The following is a 27,777-nucleotide window of genomic DNA, read 5'->3' on the forward strand; positions in this document are numbered from 1 at the left end:
TTTTATGGCTTTTATTTTCACAGAATGCCGTATCATATCTTTTTATATTAGTAAACATTTATATGTAACCTCACATTTAGCAGCTGCTTTGCATTCTATTATAAACAATCCCTTAATGTTGAACAGCAGCCTCCCCATCACCAATTTTATTGATGACACAAACAAAACTATAATTAACACTCGAAAGTGATTTTTGTTGTATATTCTAATTTTCAAATATATCCAGTTTGAAGAGCTTGACTACTGAGAGATTCCTTCCAATATGAGAAAACTATGCCCTTTACAGGAACCAGGGACATAAATCGTCCTTTATGAAGAATACAAAAGATCCTCCCCCATATTAAAACACTCCCTGCATATATTTACCTGAATTGTACATATATGCCTGAATACTCCCAAGTGATACACCATTTTAATGTAATGGAAAGTAGTTACTTTAATCCTTAGAGTTGATTCTTATGTGGGTAAATGGGAAAAAAAAATATGCTGGGATACAAGATGCATGAAAAATGTTTTAAAGTCTTTATTGGGTTTGAAATGATGAGAGTTTACATAATTAATCATAAGGGGATGTTTTTAGTCACAGAAATGATCATTAGTACTGCACTAGAGCTAAGTAATCTTTATAGCAATATAAAAATGCCATTTCACCCTTAGATCTTACCGAGATTTTGTCTCTCTTTTATGCTCTTTGGCATTACAACACTCAGTAATTGAATGCTACTTAATAATCAGGGTGGGTAATGAAACCATCTAAGCTAATGTGTCCGCGGAAATTTCTGAAGCCCAAACTCCAAATATCACCACAATACATTGTGTTAGCCCAAAGCTAGGAAAAAGAGAAATTAAGTGCTATCGTTGTGGTGTTTAAAAATTACCCCCACTTTAAAAATTAATAGCCTTTGTTCTTTTTCATCTTTTTTTTAAATGATGTTTTAAGAGGCAAATTCTGCATTTCAGCCTTGGCTTTCATCAATTGCTTTGGTGGGAACAGTCATAAATTTTAACTATCCTTCCTAAATTATAAGAATGTCTGTGGTAAGTTTTTTTGATAAACAGATGGCTCCTACTTGATCTATTTTGACAAAGAGGCAATAATAAAGACAATTAGTGATTTTCATTGGCTCACATGTCAATGGTTAATAGTGCAGCTCCTGGAATCAGGGACTTGGTTTGTATCTGGGCCCTGCCGTGTCCCGGTGATGTGAACTTGGGGTGATCCTCTAACTCCCAGAGGGTGTTTCCCCTGAAAAATGAGTATAAAAATGGGAGATTAAATGAGGAAATTCTAGGTGTGTATCACAGTGCCTGACATAGAAAAGTAGTTCAATAAATTGTTAACTATTGTTAAAAATACTGGCTAACCGCAGTGGAATGCTCAGTGGAGTAAGATTTCACTTTATTTTGCTTCCAAACAAAATGTCTGTGAGTGAGGGTAGTTGTGGATATTTCAGCCTATTTGGTCAGAATTGTGTCATCATCTAACTAAAATCCCCCAAGAATTTAGTTCAGAAATATGAACATTTTTAGAAACAAAAGCACAAAACTGTGGTCTAGATGTCTTGTCTTTTCTCTGATCTGTTCAATAAAATGACCCTTCAATTGAGATATATGTCTTCTTATCACAAAATGTCTTCTCATAACGGCTTTTAGCAAATGTAACATTGAAAATAGGAAAAGCTGCCTAACGTAACATTTAATGAAGCACCTTGAAAAAAAAAAGCAAGAATATCTCTTGTGCCTTCGAAATGGAACTTAATTGGTTCCAAACATGAACAGTTGGATTTTGATCTCCTTTAAAAAAAAAAATCTTTGATTTTGACTATAAGACCTGGTTTAAAATTTAACTGAAGTAATTGATTTGTAAAATTTCAAAAGCAACTCTTTAATCTTTTACTAAACTGTTAATAAGTTAATAACCTCATTTCACTGGATTTGCTCTTTTATTATATTAAGTCTGGCTCCTTGAGTAAGTCCCTGTTCATTCAAAAATATGCTCTTATTTTTTGAAATATCAATCGTGCTATGTAAGAAAAATGAATTTGTGGCATCTTTTCTTGTTGCAGTTTTCCACTAAAACTTACCTTTAAGTGAAAGTGAGGTGGGGGAGGGCAAGAGAGGGTAACCATGGAAAATTTTCTGAACCTCATACTCCAAATTTTAGCAAACCTGGTTTTTAAGTAAGTGGATTCCAATTGTCTTTAATCCTTCCCGAAAATAGATACAATTGGGTAGAAGATCATCAGATTCCTTTGTCTATGTATTTCAAAAACAGTGTTCTTTTTATGACTATTACATAGGAAAGAATATAAATCATGTCTGTTCTGTAATAAATAGACTTCTCAATTTTGTATGAAAAACAGTTTATACAAACTTTTTCTGTGTCTACACTTTACTTATCAAAATATCCTCACAGTTGGTCACATATCACTTAGCACAATATTGACACCATCTGTTTTAAGCTTGGGATGATTGTCTCTTAACTTTAAGAAGTGAATTTTTTGGAAGTTGAGTTATGTCTGTTCAGTGTCTCTCAATTGTTAGAAGACTGGTATATTTAAATGCTCTAATAATGGGGGAAAATGTAGGTCAACTGTCTTCCATTTGAGATCAATACAGTAACTGACTTAAAAATCAAAAACAGATGAAGCCTTAATAATTTGTTTGATTCTCTCAAAGATGGTGACTATATTAGTCTGTGTGCATGAATGGGAATAGCCAGGTTTAGTAATTCATGAGAAGTGGCTCTTCTGTTGGCTTTTAAAAACAAATAGATCCGTGTAGTAGCTAAAGTTAGTTCTAGGCTCCCAGCTCTGCTATCGCATGGTCAAGAAAGATTCCTGAGCATGTATTTTATAATTTGATTATAAAGAAGTGTATGTCCTTTATGAAAGCTCAAGCCTTTTGATATCTGACCTTACAAGAGTTCATGACTTTTTTTTTTTTTTTTCTTTTTTGGCCGCACTGCACAGCCTGCAGGATCTTAGTTCCCCGATCAGGGATTGAACCTGGGCCCTGGCAGTGAAAGCACTGAGTCCTAACCACTGGACTGCCAGGGAATTCCCTCATGACAGTTTTAGATAGTGACTCTTGTGACCCAGGGGCAGATGATAGATTGAGATATACATTTTTTTGTTCGTTTGTGTATGATCTAATGCCACAACAATGTAAGGTGTATGACAGCAAGTCAATGTTTATTTTATTCACTGTTGTATCCTTAGTGCCTAGAAGAGAATTTGGGTCTTAATAAATAGGGTCCTAATAAATATTTGTGGAATGATGACATCAAGTGAAAAAAGTAAAAGAAGGGAAAGAATGTGTTCTGAGAGCTAGGAGGTACAGCAGTGGAGAAGTACTGCGAATCTTCAACCACAGCAGGCAAGGAAGTCCCAGTTTTTCCAGTCCTGAAACCTTGCAGGAGGGCGTGAGTAATGCTGAGTAGGAACCATGCAGGGAGTGTCATTTCGTTGTCTAGTTTCCTTCTTAAGTCACCCCAGCTCGGAGTGTCTGGCTATTCCTAGCTTCTCAGTTCCCTGGGGGCTTCCTCCTCTCCCAGTTGCCCTCTGCTTGTGTCGACATGAAGCCTGGGTTTTCTGGGTAATGAGCAGAACAGTGACATGGTTGAGAATTCGGGCGTGGGCTTCAGACACATCTGGGCACTGGCCCAGACTCTGCCACCTCCATGTATCCGATCCTGAGCGAGCTCCATCGCCTTTCCTCCCCTATGTACGCGGATTGATAATAATTTTGCTTACCTAGTTGGGTTTCTGAAAGATTAATGGAGAAGATGCCTGATATGAGTAACAAATGGTCAAGACCTTGTGAGGATGGCTCATTGCTTTCAAGAAGTGGAACTTCCTATAGAGGGCAGGTGCATGTGAAGCATTCAGCATAGGTCTGGATGGTGAGAAGACTTTGACAACATGTGAGCTTCTAGTTCCATGTGTGTCTTTTCATTGACCCCAGTGTTGAGAAACAGGACACAAGTAGGGCCAAAAGTAGAAAGACTCTGACCCTAACAAGGGATTTGAAGTAAGGGGTATCTTGTATCTAGGCCTCATTCTCCAGAGACTGAGGTGAGTCAGGCAGGTGTAACTACCAACATTGAAGTGATCTACATGCAATAAACCTTTTCCAATCTGAGTATTAAAATTCTTTTGTTACATTATCATAGTCATTTTATTTATTTTTAACTTTTTATTTTATATTGGAGTAGAGTTGATTAACAATGTTGTGTTAGTTTCAGGTGTACAGCAAAGTGATTCAGTTATACATGTATCTATTCTTTTTCAAATTCTTTTCCCATTTAGGTTGTTACATAATATTGGAGAGTTTGGGATTGACATGTACACACTGCTGTATTTAAAATGGTTAACCAACAAAGATCTACTGCATAGCACAGGGAGCTCTGTTCAATATTATCGTAGTCATTTTAGCTTTGCTACTGTGGAAGACATTTCTCCCCAGACTGTGTTTCTCCTTTCAAGTTGATTTTTAAAACCCCGATAGCATTTGCCGTGTAACAGGCTTGGGTTTTATTGGAGCGATGCTTAGTAGGCTGTTTACATTTCCATGTTATGAAAATACGCTGCTGTGAAGAGGCCTGTGAGATCTCACTTGTGATCTTGTGGTTCAAGTGGCCGACTTCATCATGGGTGTGGTTGAATGGTTAATCTCCCAAGAGAAAGAAAGAAAAATTTGACAGGCTTTTCCTACTTAACTATTACTAAGCCATTTGAAGAAAAATAGAATTCCTCATTAAAATAACTAAGCATAAACTTAGGCCAAGGCTACTAATTTTCCTGTATAGAATATGCAATTAGAACAAGATAATAAAGAAAATAAACACCTAATTACAATTTGATACCTTTATTGTTAACCTTCAGCTGTTATGGATGTTAATTCTTTCCCTTGCTTCCCTTTATAACTTTAAACAAAGATGGAAACATTCAGGCAATTCCTTTTCACATAGCTTCCCTGAAACTCCCTACTTCTTCCCAGATACTGACTCCTCGACTTTTAGAGCTAAAATATTCACATCTTTCGTGAAACCTGATGCTCTCTCCTACCTCTTTGCCTTCCTGCCTTTTCATATACTGTTCCTTAATTAAGGAAAGCTCTTCCTTAGTCATCCCTGATATCGAGATTTGGTTCAAACAGTATCTCTCCTGCAAGGGATACTCTCAGGCAGAGAACTCTTTAATAAAAGAGTTTTGTATTTTGTGGATTCCTTTTCATGACGTTGTCATTTTATTGTGTGTTTACACATCTGCCTGCCCACCCAGCAGACAATTTTTTCAGGGATCAGGCCATAGAGTTGGGTTCACCTTTTCATTTGTTTGCTTGTTTTTGTGACATAAAAGTTTTACTGAGGTATAAATTCTTACCAAGTGATTCATTCATTTGTGTGTCTAATTCAATGGTTTTGAGCATATTCATAGAGTTGTACAACCGTCACCACGATCAATTTTAGAATGTTTTCATCACTCCAGGAAGAAACCCTCTACCCATTAGCAGCCACCCTCTTTCATTCCTCAATCCTCCCACGTTAGCCCCAGGGAACCACTCATCTACTGTCTGTCTCTAGAGATTTGCGTATTCTGGGTATTTTACATAAACATCGTTTGCTTTTAAACTATACTGCACATAATTAGAAGCAGAGAAACTTCATTAAATGCCAGACTCAAAGATACATCCCTAAATATTTTTCCTTAACACAAGAGAGAAATCCACTGGAACGAGTTGTGTTATTTTAATTATGGAATAATGCAAATACCAGAACGTCACAGATTAAAGCTTAACAAAGACACTTTACCTGCTGTTGTAGGGAAGAATCACCATCAGTAGCAACATAGCAGGAAGCAAAGTTATTTCCTCCCCTCATATATTTTAGGGACATAGTTCTGTTCAATTTGGATAAAATTCTGGAGGGAAAAAAGCTGCCTCTTAGCATTATGTACAAGTCACTTGCCTTCTCTTGTCATAACTGAACGCTGACATAAATCTTTTTTAATAAAATGAACTATTACAATTATTTCTTTCCTGAATGATGGCTGAAACAGATGTATTTTAATCTACAGGACAAAGAAAATGAAATTTATATGTCGCTGAGGTCTCTCTGGTTAATAAATGTTTTAAATAGAAAGAAAGCACCAAGCTAAATAAATATGAGACTATGCTGCTTTGCATAGGATTAAAAAAGTAAAATTAGAGGGTTTTTTCTCCACCAAAGAACTGATTTATAAGGTGAAGGTATTTTACACTATCAAATATGTCTTTTAGAATATCATGAAAATGCTGCTTTGCTGTTCTTCTTTAAAAAAACAAAAACAAACAAACAAACAAAACCCTGCAACATGCAGTTCAAAGTATTGCCTCTGCATTTCTAACTTGATTGGTGGGCCTGGTACGGAAGTACCGGCCTGACTGTCTTCACTACTATTGTAACATTTTCTCTATTTTTGAGTGCTAGTGAGCTAAAAGAAATGAGTTCCACACATAGCCTTGCTCTAAAATTTTACGAAGGTTTTTTTCATTATAAAACATATAAGATACACCTAACTTTTGTTTATTGCTGTCAGAAAATGTCCATGATAAAAAAATGAGGAAATTAGAACTGCCCTTGAAAAGCCTTGACAATTTTTTTCCTTTTTTTAAAAAAAAACTTTTCCTGGGCTTCCCTGGTGGCGCAGTGGTTGAGAGTCCGCCTGCCGATGCAGGGGTCACGGGTTCGTGCCCCGGTCCGGGAGGATCCCACATGCCGCGGAGCGGCTAGGCCCGTGAGCCATGGCCGCTGAGCCTGCGCGTCCGGAGCCTGTGCTCTGCAACGGGAGAGGGCACAGCTGTGAGAGGCCCGCGTACCGCACAAAAACAAAACCAAAAACTTTTCCTGTGTGCTTTGAACTGTTGCCAAACTAGATAAAGGTAAAAATGGCTGACTTTTCCTAAATTACTTGCATGAAAAACCTTCAGATAACTTTAATGGACAAGCAGTCTAAACACCCAGTGCCATGAATCCACCTCACCCACATGGTCACCCTCCCACCCCTGAGGAGATGTAACCATGGTGGAATCAACCTTGGAAAAGTAAAATGGCAGCTCAGACGGTCCGAATCGTACCCCAAACACCACAATGCCTTGAAAGTTATTCTTTTCATTGTAGTCAATTGGCTGAAAATACAGGGATTCTATTCCAAATTCACCTCTCTATCGTTAAAAATTGTGGTAAAAGTCATTTTTCAAAGCATGATTATAGAAAGGGCTCAGGTGTTATCCTAGTCTGATTAAAACGGGTTGTGAGTCTCCCCCTGTCCTTTAAATTGCAACAAGACAGACTCTGATATGATGCACAGATGTATTTTTTAACAACAAACTGAGTTCGAGAATTATAATTTAGAGTGTATTGGATGTATCACCAAAAGACAGGGTGGTTGGGCGATTGTGAGGGAGTATTGTATTGTTGCTAGTCTGAGTAAATCTGAATCTTTTCAAGCTTTGGTTGAGTGGGTTAATTCCAGGACCTGAATTACAAGTACAATTTGAATTACATTGCAAATGCTGAATTTCCTTCACTTTTGCAAGGTGCTTTCCTTTTCCCTTCTCAGACTTATGAATTCTAGCTATTTTGATGTTTTTCAAATGTTGCAATATTTCAGTTAGCTGTAAAAAATAGCAGTTCTAACTAGAAATGAAGGAAAAGATTTTTCCCCTTTGCCTCTTTGTTTATTAATTCCTTTTTTTTTTTTTTTTGGTTTGCCTCTATTTTGTGAAATCTCCACTTTTAATATCGATTAAAATTGTAGCAGCTCCTGAAACATTCCAGGCAGTATACCATTAACCCTTCAATCCTAGGATAAATAATTTGTAAAAAAGACTGCCATGGACAGTCAAAACAGCCCAGGCTTCAAATGGAGGGGGGAACAAAAGAACAGGTAAGAAATTAATATATGATGCAAATTGGAATGTCCCATGCATGAACAAGCATTGATAAATACAGTCTCTTAGAAACCCTGTGAGGTAAATCTACACTATGACACTGATTTTATGGACAAAGAACGAGGAAGTTAAGTGGATTGTTTAGAGCTTGAATTCCTATCTCCCAGCTCGATTCTAACCATTCTGTGCTGAGGATACAAAAGTCCTGCAAACAGCAAACCGGCATGGGGTGGGACCAGGAGCCTCTGCTGTCACTCTAGAGAAAATGTTAGGCATTTCAGCAGTCGGGAAGAGGTGGTAGACAAACTGCCTGGTAATTATTTAAGAACATACCAATTTATTTGTAGCATAAAGTCTAAGATCAAGCTCAGGCATGACACTATAGTTTTCTGACTGTGCAGGTATTTATCTCCCACTCGTCACAAAAGAAGTTTGATTGAATAATTGGTGGCAGAAGACAAGAAAATACAGTTTAACATGGGGAGTTCAAAAGCTTGACACATTTTTAAAGAGAACCTGCTAAATGGGGCACCAGCACTGTAGAAAATTGCAGTAATCAAGGGCTTTCGGCAAAGAACTAACTGGAAATGAGTAGTCAATCTAGAACATTGTATGCTGTGGTTATAGTGTGTTTGGGGGGCTTTGTTCACCCGTGCTTGTACTTCCTTTCCGGTTTTAAAGTCCCCATTTATTAGAGCATCTCCTTGCACGGCACTTGGGTCATGTGGTGTCTCACACATTGTAAACGACGCTGGGAGAACTCGCAGGAAACCCGGGACCCCTGTCAGTCCTCACTCAAGAGATTATCACTCCAAATAATCACACTTTGCTGTTTTCTGTGTAATTGGAAATAGTCTATATGTACAATTTGAGTGAGTTAATGTTTCTAGGAGAATGTGGAAACAGGGCGCGACTGGGTAAGAGGTGGAGGATTTCTTTATAAGTAGAGCGGGTCCTATTTTCTAGGGTGAGGTAAGCCAGCTGAAGCTAACTTGGAGTATTGTGACCTATGTTTAGTCTCCTTGACAATGAGGCATTTCCCAGAATTGCAGCCTGGCTTAGGTTGAGATTTACGATATGGGCTGGGCCACGGGGTCTGCCTCCATTTCGTAGGTCAGGATCTACAAATTAATTTTATGACCTGAAAGGTGGAAGAAGGAAGCCATATGACATCTAGAAGAAGACTTTTCTTAGAGCAAGTAAAGCCAGAATTGGTGTGTTGAAAACCACAAATGAGGTGAGGGTCACAGGAGTTTAGTGAGAAGGAAGAAAATGCTGGCAGGAGCCTGATCACATGAGGCTCCCTTAATGGTGAAGAAAAGTTTGGATTTTACCTTAAGTGCCATGGGAACACTGCAATGAGAGACCTGGCTCAGATATATTCATTCATTCACTCATTCATTCATTCATCCATTCATGCACTCATTTGTCTTTTTAATAGACTTATTTTTTAGAACCATTTAGGTTGGGAGCAAAATAGAGTAGAAAGTACAGATTTCCCATATACCCTCGTCCCCATATACACACAGAGCCTCCTCCATTGTCAACACCGCCCACCCCCGCCCCCGAGTGGTCCATTTATTACAATTGATGCACCTACATTGACACGTCATTATCATCCAAAGCCCATAGTTTACACTGCATTGTACATTCTATGGGTTTTGACAAACGTATAATGACATATATCTAACGTTATAGTATCATACAAACTAGTTTCACAGCCTGAAAATTCTCTGTGTTAAACCTATTCATCCCTCCCTCCCCTGGAACCCATTGATCTTGTTACTGTCTCCATAGTTTTGCGTTTTCCAGAATGTCATATAGTTGGAATCATACAGTATGTCACCTTTTCAGATGAGCCTCTCATGCTTAGTAATGTGCATTTAAGTTTCTTCCATGTTTTTTCATGGCTTGATAGCTCATTTCTTTTTAGTGCTGAAGAATATTCCACTGTCTGGATGTACCATAGTTTATGATAATTCGTTTTTTCATTCAACTGAATATGTGGCAGCTGACGTGTTTGCCACTGAAGATATAGTGATTAACTAAATAAATTTAGTCTGTGGAACTCATGGTCTAGTGGGGGAGAGAGAGATGTTAAGTAACTAATAAGAGGAATGGATATAAAGTTATAAGCAGATATGTGCTCTGAAGGACTGGGACATCTTTTGATAGGTATGTGCAAAGAAGGAGCCTTGGAGACCAAGAAGGGATTTCCTGATGAAATGATGCTGACCTTGAGTGAAGTCTGAGGGATAAAGTGAAAAGGCAGGCAGTTTGGGAAAGAAGAGTGTTGCAGATAAAGGAAGCTTGGCCCATCCGAGGAACAGAAAGAAGGCCAGTGTGGCAGGAGCACAGCTCTCAGTGGAAGGCTGAGGAGTTGGCAGGGCTCTGCCTGAGTGGGAGCCTGTGGGCCAGAGGAAGGTCACACTTTCATCCCAGAAGCAGCAGGAAGGCCCTGACAGTTTCCACACAGAAGAGTGACATGGGCAGATGGGCATTCTGGAAGCACAGAGGGCAGAGGAGGAGACCAGTGAAGAGAATTTTCAGTAGATCTCATAGCAGCCACCATGACTCCGGCAAGAAGCGGGGAGGCAAATAGACTGGAGAGATATTTTGGAGGTGAAATTGATTGGGATGAAGGGTGAGAAAGCAGGAGGAATCGAAGCGTCTCCTAGGTTTCCGGCTAGAACAAGATGGACGGAGACAGTGAGCCCTAGAGGAGGACCGGGGTTGAATGTAAAATGATTGTCACTTTTTCTCATATTAGAAAAAAACATATCAATGAGCTGCTACCAGTTTTCTGCAGATTCTAGAATCAAAGAGGAGAAATCCCTGTTCAAATTGTACAGAGAAAAAAACTGTCTACTGGGAATAGCGCTTAACAGAGGAGCTGTAAATACAGGATTATATGTGGAATTCCTTTTCTTGTTTGGGAACTCAGTAACTGAGCAAAAGGTAGACTCATGTAAATTGTAGTAGAACCTTAGACTTGTTTCTAGGATCAGCAAGATGTATGAGGATAGTATCACATTTTCCTACAACTTTAAAAGTAGACTATAGCCTATAGTAAAATAAGAAAAACACTGAAGGAAAGCCTAATATGGACGCAGAGTGGTGTTATGTTTATTTATTATTTGCATGGGTTACTTTCTATAAAACTAAAAAAAAAATTATTGAATAAATACTCATTATATCCAGCTCTATGCCGGTAAATGTCCAAGAGCTAGCCCTCCAGGAGACCAGGAGCCTCTGTCTGCGGCTCTTGCCGACTGCCTTTTCGGAGATGTTACTTTTCCCATCACGGCCGATTCCAGCCACCAGGGTGATGCCGCTGAAGATGAGGTTGTGAAGGGCTGTGCGTAATCCTCTCCCGAGTCTGTGTGTACCAGCTCCAACATGCCACTGACTCTCCCTCTTATTCATGGGGAACTTAGGGCTTGGAAAGTAAGTAGCTCATCCAAGTTCATAGAGAGTAAGAGGCAGAGTGAGAATTTACCCTCTGGCAGAGACCCTGAAGCCCTGGGGTTTAACTGCTATGCAGTGGATACCAAGAGCTGAATCATAATGTTGAAATAATAATAAGATTTAATTAATCATAATGTGAACTCAGAAGCCATTTAAGTCCAACCTCTTTTAACAGGGGAGGAAACTAAGCTCCAAAACATTTTATTGATTTGCTCAAGGTTAAAAGGCTGTTTATTGACAAAGCTGAGGCTGTAAGCCAATTCTTTGGTCACTGCCCTACATGATGCTCTAACTACTCGTGTTTTGCAAACCTCTGTCACAAAATGTTTAAGTAGTATATCTTTCATAGAAAGAAGAAATGGTGGGGACTCTTTTCCCTTCCACATATTTGAGTGAAAATCTTATCATCGGGCAGTGTAATTCAACAGCATCACCATGCTTGGAAGCAGTTAATTAATTGTGCACAGAATTCCTAAGGAAGAGTCATGATAATAACAGTCATAGCTGTCAACATTTCTTTAGTACATGTTAGTATATTTTACACAAAGACAACAAACTATGGAGATCTAAATGTGCTACGAGTCATATGTACCCAGTGGTGTGTGTGTGTTTGTGTGTGTGTAACTGTAAAGCAACAAACCATTAGTTGTACAACTTGTTGCATAATTAGCTGCGTAACTAGGAAGTGAGCCATGTTTGGCAACTCCAAAAGCTCACACTTGAAGAAGCTGGTCCTATGAAATTCCAGCTCATTTTAGGGCCAAACAAATGACACAATTTGCCTTAATCTCAAGTTTAGAATTAGCAGTTTAAAAGAGAACGAGAGGATGAATTATGAATTGAACATAAGAATAACAATAATAATTACAGAGCTTCTAGTGAAACCTCAAAACACAATTTGGCCAAGTTACCAACCTTCCCTAAATCAGGAAAAGTAGTTACTCATCTCACGGAAGTGGTGTTAGGGAAAATTAATTGGTGATGGTAATGCTATCTACAAGTGTCATTTCTAGAGAGATTCTGAATTTCAAGGAGACTCCAGTTAAAGCAACTGAAGATTGAAATATTATCACTGATAAGATGTAGTATGAAAGACATTATTTACATAATATGTTGACCAATAGTTTAAAAAACTATGCTACTTATGGAGAAACATTTTATTTGCTTGGTAATTAATGAGAAAAGACTTGCAATTTATTGCTTGTTAAAAGATTTTATTTCTTCATTTTGCTCTTTACATCAAATCGTAAACTATTGAGGATGGAAATAAAAAATCATTCCAAGAGTTACATGTGAAAATTACTGGAAAAAAAGTGCCTTTCATTAAGGTAAATCCATTTCTTGGGCTTAAATCTGGCGTATCAGTGTTTCCATAGCACAGCAGGTAGACGTGTGGCTTTAGAAAGGAAATAAGAACTGTGTTTTCAAAATATGCTCAGCCCAGATTGAGCCTATGGAAATACGATATCCAAATGAACATGAGATTGAAGGAACGTGCCAGATAAAATGAAGATCTTAAGTACTGTATATGCTTGAATGTTGTAGATATTCCTAGGGAGAATTCTTGACCTTTCTTAGAGCTGTCACTTTAAGCCTGGGGACAAATAGTTGCATTTTTGACAGTCGTGTGAAGATTACATTGGGGACTGCAGATGTGAGACTCTTTCTCTCTGTCAGAACTGAGAATTAAACCCACATCAAAAGCATTGCGAGAAGTGGAAGATCAGTGGGACATACTCAGTGAAAAGCTCTTAATGAGCAGATAGACTGCTGTATAGCCTCTGTGATGTGTGTCAACTTAGTCTTGACATAGCCAATTCCCAATTCTCTGTGCAAGATAGAATGAGGGTAACAAGGATAATTGAAACCCACAGATAATCCATGGGTTCCACTTTAACCCTCAATTGTAACTGACTGCCTCGCAAGCCTTTGAGGAGACCCAGGAAGGAGTTGCATCTCCTTTTCGTGATGTTGATTCTTCAGCATGTCCTGTGTTCCCTGTGTTGGGGAACCATGAAATAAATACACAGAAGAGGCAGTATCGTTCAGGGGCCTGCCAGGAAACAGATGGTATGCTCAGAATGTGATTAACAAGAGTCTAAGGAAGGGACCATTTTCAAAGGTGTGGGCAAGGTCAAGGGAAGCCAAACAGGAAACACCCTGGGGTTAGCAATGACCAGGAGTGTTCCCACCCCTTAGAGATGAAGGAGCAACAGGCCAGAGCTGTGAGTAGAACCAAGAAGAACTGACTATAGAAGAATTGCCTGTCAGGAGCTGTGGTCTTCCCGGCAGGAAGGCAGCCACTGGCAACCAGAGCTCCACACTGCAGAAGCCAGGGCAGTAAACCCCAAACCTCCCTCTCCTCTCACCCTCTGATCTCCTGCCAATGCTTCCCAGTGGCCAAACCCATCTGGAAGCCAGAAAGAAAGTAAGGCCGTTGATGTGGTCCACAGATGTCAGAGTCCTGGGGCACAGAGCAGGGTGGAGAAGAGTGAAGTGTGGATCTGGAGGGAAAACAGAGAATATCTAGCCCAGAGGGGATGAGGAAAATGATCATGGGTAGGTCAACTAGTCATAGTTACCAGGCCCTGTATTTGAATGCAAGACCCCATCTTTTTTTGTTTTGTTTTGGTTTTTGCATTTTATTTTATTATTATTTTTTTAAACATCTTTATTGGGGTATAATTGCTTCACAATTGTGTGTTAGTTTCTGCTTTATAATCAAGTGAATCAGATATATATATATATACACATATCCCCATATCTCCTCCCTCTTGCGTCTCCCTCCCACCCTCCCTATCTCACCCCTCTAGGTGGTCACAAAGCACGGAGCTGATCTCCCTGTGCTATGCGGCTGCTTCCCACTAGCTATCTGTTTTACACTTGGTAGTGAATATATGTCCATGCCACTCTCACTTCATCCCAGCTTACCCTTCCCCCTCCCTGTGTCCTCAAGTCCATTCTCTACGTCTGCATCTTTATTTCTGTCCTGCCCCTAGGTTCTTCAGAGCCTTTTTTTTTTTTTTTTTACATTCCATATATATGTATTAGCATACAGTATTTGTTTTTCTCTTTCTGACTTCACTCTGTATGACGGACTCTAGGTCCATCCACCTCACTACAAATAACTCAATTTCGTTTCTTTTTATGGCGAGTAATATTCCATTGTATATATGTGCCACATCTTCTTTATCCATTCATCTGTCGATGGACACTTAGGTTGCTTCCATGTCCTAGCTATTGTAAATAGAGCTGCAATGAACATTGTGGTACATGACTCTTTTTGAATTATGGTTTTCTCAGGTTATATGCCCAGTAGTGGGATTGCTGAGTTGTATGGTAGTTCTATTTTTAGTTTTTTAAGGAACCTCCATACTGTTCTCCACAGTGGCTGTATCAATTTACTGTCCCATCAGCCGTGCAAGAGGGTTCCCTTTTCTCCACAACCTCTCCAGCATTTATTGTTTGTAGATTTTTTGATGATGGCCAATCTGACTGGTGTGAAGTGATACCTCAGTGTAGTTTTGATTTGCATTTCTCTAATGATTAGTGATTTTGAGCTTCCTTTCATGTGTTTGTTGGCAATCTGTATATCTTCTTTGGAGAATGTCTATTTAGGTGTTCTGCCTATTTTTGGATTGGGTTGTTTGATTTTTTGATATTGAGCTGCATGAACTGCTTGTAAATTTTGGAGATTAATCCTTTGCCAGTTGCTTCATTTGCAAATATTTTCTCCCATTATGAGGGTTCTCTTTTTGTCTTGTTTATGTTTTCCTTTGCTCTAAAGCTTTAAAGTTTCATTAGGTCCCATTTGTTTATTTTTGTTTTTATTACCATTTCTCTAGGAGGTGGGTCAAAAAGGATCTTGCTGTGATTTATGTCATAGAGTGTTCTGCCTATGTTTTCCTCTAAGAGTTTGATAGTGTCTGGCCTTACACTTAGGTCTTTAATCCATTTTGAGTTTATTTTTCTGTATGGTGTTAGGGAGTGTTCTAATTTCATTCTTTTTCATTCTTTTTCATGTAGCTGTCCAGCACCACTTATTGAAGAGGTTGTCTTTTCTCCACTGTATATTCTTGCCTCCTTTATCAAAGATAAGGTGACCATATGTGTGTGGGTTTATCTCTGGGCTTTGTATCCTGTTCCATTGATCTATATTTCTGTTTTTGTGCCAGTACCATACTCTCTTGATTACTGTAGCTTTGTAGTATAGTCTGAAGGCCAGGAGCCTGATTCCTCCAGCTGCGTTTTTCTTTCTCAAGTTTGCTTTGGCTATTCAGAGTCTTTTGTGTTTCCATAAAAATTGTGAAATTTTTTGTTCTAGTTCTGTGAAAAATGCCATTGGTAGTTTGATAGGGATTGCATTGAAACTGTAGATTGCTTTGGGTAGTATAGTCATTTTCACAATGTTGATTCTTCCAATCCAAGAACATGGTATATCTCTCCATCTGTCTGTATCATCTTTAATTTCTTTCACCAGAGTCTTATAGTTTTCTGCATACAAGTCTTTTGTCTCCTTAGGTTGGTTTATTCCTAGGTATTTTATTCTTTTTGTTGCAGTGGTAAATAGGAGTGTTTCCTTAACTTCTCTTTCAGATTTTTCATCATTAGTGTATAGGAATGCAAGAGATTTCTGTGCATTAATTTTGCATCCTGCTACTTTACCAAATTCATTGATTAGCTCTAGTAGTTTTCTGATAGCATCTTTAGGATTCTCTATGTATAATATCATGTCACCTGCAAACATTGACAGCTTTACTTCTTCTTTTCTGATTTGGATTCCTTTTATTTCTTTTTCTTCTCTGATTGCTGTGGCTAAAACTTCCAAAACTATGTTGAATAATAGTGGTGAGACTGGACAACCTTGTCTTGTTCCTGATCTTAGAGGAAATGGTTTCAGTTTTTCACCATTGAGAACGATGTTGGCTGTGGGTTTGCCATATATGGCCTTTTTTATGTTGAAGTAAGTTCCATCTTTGCCTACTTTCTGGAGGGTTTTTATCATAAATGGGTGTTGAATTTTGTCAAAAGCTTTCTCTGCATCTATTGAGATGATCATATGGTTTTTCTCCTTCAATTTGTTAATATGGTTTATCACACTGATTGATTTGCATATACTGAAAACGCTTGCATTCCTGGGATAAACCCCACTTGATCATGGTGTATGATCCTTTTACTGTGCTGTTGGATTCTGTTTGCTAGTATTTTGCTGAGGATTTTTGCATCTATGTTCATTAGTGATATTGGCCTGTAGTTTCCTTTCTTTGTGACATCTTTGTCTGGTTTTGGTATCAGGGTGATGGTGGCCTCATAGAATGAGTTAGGAAATGTTCCTCCCTCTGCTATATTTTGGAAGAGTTATTCTGCTGTTGATCCCTTCTAGAGAATTTTTAATTTCATTTATTGTGATTTTCATCATTGTTTGTTTGCTCTTTAGTTCTTTGAGGTCCTTGTTAAATGTTTCTTGCAATTTGTCTATTCTATTTCCAAGATTTTGGATCATCTTTACTGTCATTACTCTGAATTCTCTTTCAGGTAGACTGCCTATTTCCTCCTCATTTGTTTGGTCTGGTGGGCTTTTACCTTGCTCCTTCATCTATTGTGTGTTTCTCTGTCTTCTCATTTTGCTTAACTTACTGTGTTTGGGGTTTCCTTTTCGCAGGCTGCAGGTTCATAGTTCCTGAGGTTTTTGGTGTCTGCTCTCAGTGGGTAAGGTTGGTTCAGTGGGTTGTGTGGGCTTCTTGGTGGAGCAGACTGGTGCCTGTGGTCTGGTGGATGAGGCTGTATCTTGTCTTTCTGGTGGGCAGGACCACATCCATTGGTGTGTTTTGTAGTGTCTGTGACCTTATTATGATTTTAGGCAGCCTCTCTGCTAATGGGTGGGGTTGTGTTCCTGTCTTGCTAGTTGTTTGGCATAGGGTGTCCAGCACTGTAGCTTGCTGGTCATTGAGTGGAGCTGGGTCTTAGCGCTGAGATGGAGATCTCTGGGAGAGCTTTTGCCGTTTGATATTTTGTGGAGCCGGGAGGTCTCTGGTGGACCAATGTCCTGAACTCGGCTGTCCCACTTCAGAGGCACAGGCCTGACACCCAACCGGAGCACCAAGACCCTGTCAGCCACACGGAGGTTTATTCCTTAACCAAACTGGAGTTTTCTGTAGTCTACTCCACCTCAAGGGCCAATAATATTCAGAACTGGTGAGATTTCTAAGTCTTCATGTTCTCTTTTATTCCTGTGGACTTCTTGTTTTTCCTTTGTGTGCAGTCTAGCTTCCCTTTCTCACAGTGTGCCGCATGCACAGGCTTCACAACAGCCCTTCAGAGCAGAGTTCAGGAATCCTCGCGGCCGAGCGTCCGGTCTCCAGTGCTGATTACAGCGTGTGCCCCTCGTCTTCCCGTGCGCCCCTCCGTCCCGCTGCCTCCCACACCCAGGCCGGATGCTGGGAGCGGCAGCAGCAGCAGCAGCTCGGGCTCCAAGACCACATCTTTCAGAAGAGATACTTTTAGAAAACCAATCAAGACAGAAGGTAAAAAAAAACAACATTCTCTAGGAGATGGCCATCTACATGACATGTAAGTATTGGGTATCCAGTCTTTCATTCTTGATAGAGAGGTAATTACATGAAAGTTAAGATATAATTGGTTGTTTAAATCTGGGGTTTGGCGGTGCGTAGGAAACCTTTGTTGTGATTATAGTATCTTTTATCAATAGGGAGTCCTGAGGGGTTCCTTGATGAAATCTGGATGCATGAGCATTCCAAAGGCCAATTTGAAGAGCAGAAGTTTCCAATGTGCTTTCTGAAATTCAGACCCAGAATAAGTGGCCACACTCCTACGAGAGACAGTTTAACCTGTATCATTAGTTACCATTACTTGCAAGAAAGATATTAAAATGAGCTTTCCTCGGAGATCCAGTTACGGCAAGAAACTGAATACCTCAAAGTATTACAAAAGTATTACAAAGTATTATGGCTTAACTATTTTAATATGGTTAAGCATTCAACAATATGGAAGACCCTGTGTTAATTCAGCTTTCTCTATCTCATTATTATCTTAGTGGCAAAGATGTTCTTCTAGGGCAGGGGTCCCCAATCCCCAGGCCGTGGACCAGTACCAGTCTGTGGCCTGTTAGGAACTGGGCCGCACAGCAAGAGGTGAGCGGTGAGCGAGCGACCAAAGTTTCATTTGCTGCTCCCCATCGCTCGCCCTGCTCCCCATCCCTCCCCATCCCTCCCCATCCCTCCCCATCGCTCCCTCATTGCTCCCCATCCCTCCCCATCGCTCCCCATTGCTCCCCATCACTCGCATTACCACCTGAACCATCCACACACCCCACCCTCCCATGGAAAAATTGTCTTCCATGAAACCGGTCCTTGGTGCCAAAAAAGTTGGGGACTGCTTTTCTAGGGGATTTCTGGGGTTCGCATAAAAATATAGGAGAACACGAGTGCCTGTCTTCCCTCATTCCTGTCCACTTTCCATGGCAGGATTTGCCCTCTGTCCCGTTCCAAAGCTTAATCCAACCAGCACTGGGAACATTTTAACATTCTGGCCCAGTATTTGTTGGAGGCTAGAATAAGTTTCACTGACACTGTCTCTAAATCTAAAGTGTTGGGGTGACTTTTGAGTTACCCCTGACCCCAGCAGTGGCTTTCAACACAAGTGACAAGTAAGGTTTAGAATTGGTAAATTTTCGTGGCCCTACCCTGAACTTCAATTTGCTTGACCAAGAAATTGTCACTTTTCCTAACCCTTGCCAGATCTTCTCTCTCTCTTGAACAAGCTCTGGACCATGACCCCATCATCTTTCATGCTGATCTTCTGGGCTTCTTCTGCCATGCTCTGCCCACCATACTGAGCTTTACGTAAGCAACTTCCCCTTTTCTCTCTACCTCTCTACTCCTGCCCCTAATCCTGCCATGCTGTTCTAGCCTGCAGGGGACTGACTGGGCTTCTGTCTCCAAAGCGAGAACTTGGGTCCCCATTGGGATAGATGCTCATGGACAGATTGAGCAGAGACATGGTCACCTCTCGGCTGTGAGGCTTTCTGCCACCTGGCCTCTTACATTTGTTCATCACTTAGTGGATAGATGTTTTATACTGGCACCCTTCCACAAACTGAGTTTGCTGAAGTCCTGCTACCCCTGCAGAGGTCAGTCCCACATCAGTTTTGGGATAATACTGGGTTGATATTGGGTTGGTCAAAAAGTGCCTTTGGTTTTTAAGTAAAAATAAAAGACACATTTTTCATTTTCACAAAGAATGTTATTGAAGAGCATATTCACTGTTTTGTTCCACTACCTTCAGCCATTTTCCACGCAACTTCATAATTCCATCTTCCCAAAACTTTTTCTTTTTTTGAGCAAAGAACTGTTCCAGGTGCCTTTTACAGTCTTCCAGGGAATTGACATTTTTTCCCTTAAGAGAATTTTGTAAAGAACAAAATAAATGGAAATCTGAACTTGTAATGTCTGGTGAATACAGCGGATGAATCAGAACTTCCCAGCCAAGCTTTAACTGTTTTTGCCTGGTGATCAAAGAAACATGTGGTCTTGCATTATCCTGATGGAAGATTTTGTGTTTCTGTTGACTAATTCTGGACAATTTTTGTCGAGTGCTGCTTTCATTGGTCTAATTGGGAGCAGTACTTGTTGGAATTAATCATTTGGTTTTCCAGAAGGAGCTCATAAGAGAGGACTCCCTTCCAATCCCACCATATATACAACATCACCTTCTTTGGATGAAGACCGGCCTTTGGTGTGGTTGGTGGTGGTTCATTTCACTTGCCCCATGATTTCTTCCATTCCACATTATTGTACAATGTCCACTTCTCACCACCTGTCACAATTTGTTTTAAAAACGGAACATTTTCATTACTTTTAAATGGAGGATCGCATGTGGAAATACGGTCAAGAAAGTTTTTTTCGCTTAACTTAGATGGAACCCAAACATCAAAGTGATGAACATAGCCAAGCTGGTACAAATGATTTTCAACGCTACATTTGGATATTTTGAGTATGTCGGCTATCTTCCACATGGTATAAAGTTGATTGTTTTCAATTAATGTCTCAATATGATCATTATCAACTTCAACTAGTCTACCCGACCGTGGAGCATCGTCCAGCAAGAAATCTCCAGCACGAAACTTCGCAAACCACTCCTGACATGTTCAATCAGTCACAGCACTTTCTCCATACACTGCAGAAATCTTTTTTTGCGTTTCAGTTGCATTTTTACCTTTCTTGATATAGTAAAGCATAATAGGCCAAAAATGTGGCTTTTTTCCCTTCCATCTTCATTATTAAAATGGCTTCACAAAAATTCACCAATTTTGATGTCTTTTTTTTTTTTTTTTTTTGCGGTACGCAGGCCTTTCACTGTTGTGGCCTCTCCCATTGCAGAGCACAGGCTCCGGACGCACAGGCTCAGCAGCCATGGCTCACAGGCCTAGCCACTCCGCAGCATGTGGGATCTTCCTGGACCGGGGCCTGAACCCATGTCCCCTGCATTGGCAGGCGGACTCTCAACCACTGCGCCACCAGGGAAGCCCTGATGTCTTTTTTTAAATGCATGCTGATATGACAGCTGTCACATACAATCTAATAAAATTGTTTTGAATGATGTTAAAGACAGCTAAGTGCTACTAGAGCCATCTTACTGAAAAAAAATGAATGAAACTTTTGGCTAACCCAATATCTTCCCATCCTATCTGGTATCTGGTCCCATGTCCTCCTTCTAGTGTCCCATGTTGCTGAAGTACCCACTCAGCTGGAGGCAGACCCATCTAATAGATGACAGATCACCTCAGATAAATGAATTCCCTATTTTCCAATAATTGATTATGTTCCAGTAAGGCATGATATTGAAATGTTAATCTATCAAATTAGAGACACACTGGAGGGCTAGGACTTTATTATTTGCTCTGAAAATACCATGTAAGTTTAGCAAACTTTAAACTCCTCTTTGGTTATTTCATTAGGAAAAAGTAATCTCATTTACCTGGCACTTTTACCGCTACATTTATGCTTTTAAAACAGTGAAGTGAGCGTTCTACAGCTATGTAAGAGAAACACATTATCAAAGCATTAGGAAATGATTAAACTGACATTTTCTTAAGAAAACGAAAGGAGCAGGAAAAAGCCATTCTAAAAAGACTGAGCGCTACATACTCTAGATAGTATCTTCAGTGCTTACTCAGGGATCTTTAAAGAAGCTTATTACCAAGTACCCTAAGAAGACAAGTGTGGATGTGTACAGATCAGAGGAATGCAAGTTAATGCACCTGCCAGATTTTACTATCGTACAAAGTATGTCAATCAGCACTCAGACCTTGCATTGAAAACTGTGTTCTTTCACGTTTCCTCTGTGCTGTGTCATTCATAACTCAATCCTCCAAGTCAGTAACCGTTCCGCGTTGCCGATTGTCATAAATGGTACAAATGTGTCCCGCGCGTGCTCACACACACGGCTCTTGAAGTTATTCGTAACCTTTTCTGGACACACAAAAATATTTTGACACAAGAAAAAGTTAGACTCTTGGCTATCCAAACTGTTAAAAGACTCTTATTCAACTAACATTTATTAAGCACTTGCTGTATGCTGGGCACCATGTTTCATGATTTCACCCATGCTATCTCACGTGATCAGCATGAAACGCTCCAGGATTTAGATCCAAATTGGTGGGCAATCTTAGTCTTCTATGAAAGAAGAAAAGATATGTGCTGATTTTATTAGGAAGACATTTCTAGCAGTGAGGCTAGCTCCAAAAGGAAGGAACAAGATTAGGAGCTCGGGCTTTCCTGGTGGCGCAGTGGTTGGGAGTCCGCCTGCCAATGCAGGCGACACGGGTTCGTGCCATGGTCCGGAAGGGTCCCGCATGCCGCGGAGCGGCTGGGCCCATGGGCCATGGCCGCTGAGCCTGCGCGTCAGGGGCCTGTGCTCCGTGACGGGAAAGGCCACGGCAGTGAGAGGCCCGCGTACAAAAAAAGATTAGGAGCTCAGGGTTGTCAGACAGTGGTTGTGAATATTTTTCCTCTTTTCTAAGGCTCTTGCCAAGGATTCTGGAAAACAGTGCCAGAGACTTGCTTTTGCAGCATACATGGGTGGCAGGGGGATGGAGTGAACAAGATTGGTAGGTGTTCCTTATATGTTGATATGAACATTTTTCAAAATTTGTCTACTGACTTCTTAACAGCAATTGATGTAGCTGACCACACACTCCTTCCCCACATGCTGGCTTTCCTTGCTTTCTCAACACCATACTTGACAGATTTCCCCCAAAGGGATTGCCTTTTGGGGCAGGAGAAGAGGGGAGATTGTGCTAGCTCACTGAGTAATGTTTCCAAGGTCACCCAGTGAGGTTCGTCTGACTCTTGCCCTGCGTAGAGAGACTTGGGACAGTGTGTGTGGCCTCAGTCATAAGAGTCTGTTCTGTGGGAATAAGAATGTGAAATAGAAAAAGCAATGAGCTAAGAGTCTGGAGACTTGAGTCTGCTCTGGTTCTTCTCACTATTAGCTGTGTGATCGTGGCTTGGAGGCACCCTTAAATTCTTCCTCTTTAAAGTGGGGATAATAATACCTACTTGCCTAACCTCACAAGGCTGATGTTAGGAAAAATTAGATTATATATATCAAAGCCCATTGAAATTAAGCGTTAATTAAATTTAATGTGAAAGAGAGTAGCATGATTCTTTTCCTGGCCCCAACACTTACTACCTGTGTCATCCTGGCCAAATTAATTAACCCCTCTCTGCTTTGGTTTCCTCATCTCTATAAAGAACATATAAAAAGTAGGTACCTTACAAGGTTGTTTTAAGGTTAAATTTAGATGTGTGATATTTTAGATAAGATTGTCTCATGCCAAAGATTGTTTTGTTTCTTTACTCCCAATACTCATTTCATAATGTCCATTTAGTAAGGAATAGTCCAATTAAACTAGGTCAAGGATTAGAAGACACAGGTACTGTGCCTAGTGCTCCCATTGCCTCCCTGTGTATCTTTGGGTGAATTATTTGACCTTAGAACCCTGAGTTTCCTCCTCTGTAATAGGCACTTTACAGGACTGTTGTGAGGATAAAAAGAGAGTACGTATATCAAGAACTTGGCAGTAGCTGCCACATAGTTGATTCACACAGTAGTAGTAGAGAAGCAGAGTAGGTCCACAAAAATTGTAGTTTCGTTCCTTTTTCTCTTCTTTCATACTTCTTTGACCCCATCTTCCTAATGTGTGAGATGTAGATTTTTATTCTTGTCTTGCATCTCTTTGGGATTCTTTTTTTTTTTCTTTGTGGTACGCGGGCCTCTCACTGTTGTGGCCTCTCCCGTTGCAGAGCACAGGCTCCGGACGCGCAGGCTCAGCGGCCATGGCTCACGGGCCCAGCCGCTCCGCGGCATGTGGGATCTTCCTGGACCGGGGCACGAATCCGTGTACCCTGCATCGGCAGGCGGGCTCCCAACCACTGCGCCACCAGGGAAGCCCTGTATATAATCTTTCCTGGTACGTGTTTTAAGAAAACAGAGTATTAAAATCTCTGTTGATAATTAAACCTGTTACTTTTGCTTAATCCAGCATTTCTCATCGTTATTTGATCATAGAATGACCTCCCTGGTCATTGTTTTTTGCATTTCATGCAAACCCACTAAGATGTTGTGTAACACACCCTGGAAAACAGTACTGAGGAGGCAGGATTTCCTCTCCCATGTGGCCTGGTATCTATTCCCTCAATGTGCTGTATTTGTGTAAATCATATGATGTAGGTGGCTGCCTGCTTTGCCCATGGTCAGGGCCAGCCCTAGATAGGGTACAAGCCTGGAGTGAACAAAACAGGAGTCACTCCTGGGCAGAGAACGCAAACTTGGTCAAAGTAAATTACTGGAAACATTTTTATTAAAGAAGAGGAGTCATTTCGAGGGTGTGATAGCTTCTGTTAAAGCTTATGCAGTTAATCATTCCTTGTTTGAGGTTTGGACTTTCTTCCCTTTGATGTAATTAGCCATTAGGCTTTCTGAAGTACATTTTTCATGTCAAGGAGACAATGGTTTCAAAGGGGAGATAGGGTGGGGCTGAAAGGAAGGCCAAGTTAATGCACAGAGCAGCAAAAGACACAGGAAAATATCAACAGTCCTTACACCAGCCATTTGCTAACAGTGCCTTGGAACACGATGCTATTTCACTGTAAATACAGCGATGTTTTACACGGTGCTTTGTTGCATCGTAAGGGTTTTCTGGAAATTTTCCCAGGACTGTGGGATGCATGTGTTTGGGAATGGTATGGAAGTGCTTTCCTGGTTCAATCAGAGAAGCTCTCCTATTATGTTTTATTTGCTTATGCTTCAAAGTAAGATGTTATTTGAAAAAATAACAACTGCTGAAAGCATCTTAAAACCTCTGAATAGATGATTCAACTAAGTGAGGCAGGACTGGTTAGCCACCTGTTGCTCCATTTCTACCAAAATTGGCTTTGCTGTAGCAGAACAAATTTCCAAGTCAAGTTATCCAAAGAAAGAGTAGTTTATCCAAACTCTTCATTCATTCCATAAATGTTTATTGAAAGTACAGTACTTTCAGTAAACTGGGAGGGATTGTTTGGTTTTGTGTAAATGTAGGAGTAAGGGACATGTGTGGGAACGGGTGTGTGTGTGTGTGTGCATGTACATGCATGTATATATGTACAGATGTGTATATGTACAGATGTGTGTATATGTGTGTGCATGTGTGTATGTGCATGTGTGTGAATTACAGGAACTTCAAAGCTGACACCAATCTAAATACTACCTTTAAAGAGCTTGGTCAGGGCTTCCCTGGTGGCACAGTGGTTGAGAGTCTGCCTGCCGATGCAGGGGACACGGGTTCGTGCCCCGGTCCGCGAAGATCCCACATGCCGCGGAGCGGCTGGGCCCGTGAGCCATGGCTGCTGAGCCTGCGCATCCGGAGCCTGTGCTCCGCAACAGGAGAGGCCACAACAGTGATGAGGCCCGCGTACCGCAAAAAAAAAAAGAGCTTGGTCAACACAAGAAGTAAGGCACGCATACAAACAGTTATAATCAAAAGCAGAAAGTAATACGTGCCAGGTAGTAGTTGATTGGTTCACATTTCAAATTTAAATAAAAACATCATCACCCAAGAGGATGTCCTTGTCTTCATTCTTTGTCTTCCAACAATATATAACATACGAAGTATACAGGTTAATATTAAAATCACCAGATTTCTGCCACTCCAGACTGATTATTTAAAATTCTTTTTTTGATTGGTGTGAGCCTTTCTCTGGAAAAACTAAGACAAAGTTGACGTTTCCTTTGATCTTTCAATTATGTTCATCTGGGCCTGTATCCAGTCTCAATGATTTTCATGAATTTAGTATATGTCCTTCCAGTTCTTGCTTAATATTTTTCCAAAAATATATTTGTATCCATGTATACTGTTCTTTCCACTTTTCCAAATGTGCATGTGCAGTATTAAACTTTTTGCATTTTTTCCATCGTAGTCTTGTATTGCATTGTAGTCTTGAAATATATAGATGTTGAGAGTGCCAAATCCTAACCCTTAGACCACCCGGGAGCATCTAGATGTTGAAATAAATGGATATAGCACAAGTTCATTACTTTATTACTGTGTCAGTATCCCATGTTGGGACAATATCTCCTTTTATTTATTCCTTTCCCTAGTGCTGTGTATTAAAGTTCTTTACAATTTTTCGTAATTACAAACGATGCTGCAGTGAATATCTTTGCATATGTGTTCTTTCAAGAGATTCTCTCAGGTGAGATTTCCTCTCAAGGGTAATGGAAATGAGGAGTTAACAGGGTGTACACTTACTAGATCCTGCCAAATTGCTCTCCAAAGCATACTACCCATTTCTACTTTGAACATCAGTGAATGAATGTTCCTCTTTCTCCACATCCAGGTCAATGCATGGTGGGGTTGAGCTTTTAGATTTTTGCCAATTTTTTTTTATTTGCCATTTCTTGATAACTAGTTAGTTTGAACATCATTTTAAAGATTTAGTGACCCTTTGAATTTCTTCTGTGAATTCTTTGTACCATTTCCTCACTTTCCTATTACGTAAGTATTATTTCACTGTAACATAGTTTGCAAATTTCTTCTTTTGGCAGGTTGTTATTTTTCTTTGAAATCTATTTATATCTTTTGACATTCATAACGTTTGAAGTTTTCTAATGAATGAAATTTAATTTTTATAAGGGTGCAGATCGGGAGTTAATTTAATTTTTTTCTGCAAGGATCATTGATATTCTTTAGGTCTCATTCCATTTGGCATTTTGATTGAAGAGGGCAATAGAGTACGGTGATTAAGAATGCAGGTTCTAGAGCCAGGCTGCCTAGATTCAAATCCCAGATCTGTCACTTATAAACTTTATTGCCTTAGGTGTTATTTTCTGAGCCTCAGTTTGTTCATCTGTAAAATGGGGGTGACAGAAATGTTACCTTTTGTAGGTATTTTTGTCAAGCTAAATTAGTTAGTATATGTAAAGCACTTAGAACAGTCCCAGAATGTAGTAGTATTATATGTGTCTGCTATTATTAATTCCTCATGAGAATAAATACTATAACCTGAGTTTTAGAATATCTATATCTAAGCTACCTTTTGTTTCAGATAGGATAAATGTATTTGTATAGAGAAAGATGAATCTGGAGCACAATAACATATGTATTCAGAGGACTAAAATGACATATGGCTAACTCTTATTTATATTTATTTGTGTCCCTCCTATAAATATCTCATTTCTCTTTTTATTCTTAGAACCTAACACAATGCCTGGCATAACTAAACACTCATTCAGATCTGATCAATGAATGAATAAATAAATGAATGATTTTCTTATGCTTATGTTTAGCCATATACCCCACTATTTCCTGTCAGTATTTTCTCAGAATGAAAACTGCCTTAATATCAGCACAAACAAACCCAAGAGGATCAATCAGCTGCAAAATTATTATGCAAAGCGTTCCTGAGCCACATGTAAATGACTTTTGGATTATCTGATGTTCCGTAGTTTCTGCATCACCACCCCCTCCACCAGTGTGAATATTCAGCAGATAGGTGTGCTAAGCAATCAGGTGCCTGCTTCACCATCAGGGAGTCCAAGAAAGTGAAAACGTTCCAAATTGTTTTAGAAGGGCTTCCTCCTTGTTAATGCTACTCACTCCGTTTGTGCTCCTGAGTTGATCACCGTATAAGGCACTCAGAGGGTTTTAAATTGAATTTATTGTGATGAAATGTATTGGTATCTGAATCAGGGAGGGTGAATGTCATGCCATTGTTCATGTATCAAGTTACTGCCCATGCACTCACCCGCCCATGTATCCATCTATTCTACAGATATTTAGGGAGACCCTCCTGTGTGCATGTGTGCATTGGG

Source organism: Globicephala melas, chromosome 17 (assembly GCF_963455315.2).
Source record: "Globicephala melas chromosome 17, mGloMel1.2, whole genome shotgun sequence".
NCBI classification, from domain to species: Eukaryota; Metazoa; Chordata; class Mammalia; order Artiodactyla; family Delphinidae; genus Globicephala; species Globicephala melas.